This window comes from Hemiscyllium ocellatum (genome assembly GCF_020745735.1).
Source record: "Hemiscyllium ocellatum isolate sHemOce1 chromosome 15 unlocalized genomic scaffold, sHemOce1.pat.X.cur. SUPER_15_unloc_10, whole genome shotgun sequence".
In the NCBI taxonomy this organism is placed as follows: Eukaryota; Metazoa; Chordata; class Chondrichthyes; order Orectolobiformes; family Hemiscylliidae; genus Hemiscyllium; species Hemiscyllium ocellatum.
This window is the reverse complement of record NW_026867446.1, coordinates 388,880-391,052: the sequence shown is the minus strand read 5'-3', so window position 1 is coordinate 391,052 and position 2,173 is coordinate 388,880.

Below are 2,173 nucleotides of genomic sequence, written 5' to 3'. Positions count from 1 at the left end.
TGTCAAATTTTCGACAGACTTACCCAACTCTTGCTGCCTGTTCTAAGAATCAGTCAGAGGCCTGTGCGGCGGTCTCTTGACACTTTGGAGGGCGGGCAAACCCCACGTTGACTCCGGCCGTCCCTCCAAAAGGCACTTGCTATTGGGGGAAAGGATTGCAAGTAGCCTGGTTCCCGTGGGAGCGGCCAGGAAGGGTGCAGGCTGGCCCTTGCCTGAGCATTCCCAAAACCCTCTTCCGCTGAGAGCAGACCTCGCACGCCGCACTACCGGCTCTGGGAGTGGTTGGCCGCTATTGTACATAGTCCGGTCCTTCCTCTGCCACCCGGCAAGTGCGATGGCTCTGCCGCCCTGCGGTGCTCGTCACCCAGGTTTGGGGAACACGATACTTAGAACATGTTGGCGGCTCGGGACCTGCAGGCGAAAGGGGCCCCGTGGTGCTGAGCACATCGACCTCGGGTCTCAGTGCAAGCCGGAGAGTTCGCGGAAGTCTTAAAAGATTTTGACATCTGCTCAATTCTTTGACAGGCTTGCCTGACTCTTTCCGTCCGTTCTAAGAATCAGTCGGAGGCCGGGGCGGGGACGGTCTCTTGACACACGGAGGGTTGGCTTCCCTCCTCAGGTGTTTGTGTCGAAAATGAAGGCGAGAGATGCAAGCGTCCTGGTTCCCCTGGGTGCTGCCAGCAAGGGTGCAGGCTGACCCTTGCCTGAGCACTCCCAAAAGCCTCTTAAGCTGAGAGCAGGCGCCGCACTACCGGCTCTGGGAGTCGTTGGCCGCTATTGTACATAGTCCGGTCCTTCCTCTGCCACCCGGCAAGTGCGATGGCTCTGCCTCCCTGCGGTGCTCGTCACCCAGGTTTGGGGAACACGATACTTAGAACATGTTGGCGGCTCGGGACCTGCAGGCGAAGGGGGCCCCGTGGTGCTGAGCACATCGACCTCGCGTCTCAGTGCAAGCCGGAGAGTTCGCGGAAGTCTTAACAGGCTTGCCTGACTCTTTCCGTCCGTTCTAAGAATCAGTCGGAGGCCGGGGCGGGGACGGTCTCTTGACACACGGAGGGTTGGCTTCCCTCCTCAGGCGTTTGTGTCGAAAATGAAGGCGAGAGATGCAAGCGTCCTGGTTCCCCTGGGTGCTGCCAGCAAGGGTGCAGGCTGACCCTTGCCTGAGCACTCCCAAAAGCCTCTTAGGCTGAGAGCAGGCGCCGCACTACCGGCTCTGGGAGTCGTTGGCCGCTATTGTACATAGTCCGGTCCTTCCTCTGCCACCCGGCAAGTGCGATGGCTCTGCCTCCCTGCGGTGCCCGTCACCCAGGTTTGGAGAACACGATACTTAGAACATGTTGGCGGCTCGGGACCTGCAGGCGAAAGGGGCCCCGTGGTGCTGAGCACATCGACCTCGCGTCTCAGTGCAAGCCGGAGAGTTCGCGGAAGTCTTTAACAGGCTTGCCTGACTCTTTCCGTCCGTTCTAAGAATCAGTCGGAGGCCGGGGCGGGGACGGTCTCTTGACACACGGAGGGTTGGCTTCCCTCCTCAGGCGTTTGTGTCGAAAATGAAGGCGAGAGATGCAAGCGTCCTGGTTCCCCTGGGTGCTGCCAGCAAGGGTGCAGGCTGACCCTTGCCTGAGCACTCCCAGAAGCCTCTTAGGCTGAGAGCAGACGCCGCACTACCGGCTCTGGGAGTCGTTGGCCGCTATTGTACATAGTCCGGTCCTTCCTCTGCCACCCGGCAAGTGCGATGGCTCTGCCTCCCTGCGGTGCCCGTCACCCAGGTTTGGAGAACACGATACTAAGAACATGTTGGCGGCTCGGGACCTGCAGGCGAAAGGGGCCCCGTGGTGCTTAGCACATCGACCTCGCGTCTCAGTGCAAGCCGGAGAGTTCGCGGAAGTCTAAAGCTTTTGACATTCGCTCAAAGCTTTGACAGGCTTGCCCGACTCTTTCCGTCCGTTCTAAGAATCAGTCAGAGGCTGGTGGGGAGGTCTCTTGACGCAAGGGGAGGGGTGGCGTCCCTCCTCAGGCGCTTGTGTCGAAAATGAAGGCGAGAGATGCAAGCGTCCTGGTTCCCCTGGGTGCTGCCAGCAAGGGTGCAGGCTGACCCTTGCCTGAGCACTCCCAGAAGCCTCTTAGGCTGAGAGCAGACGCCGCACAACCGGCTCTGGGAGTCGTTGGCCGCTAT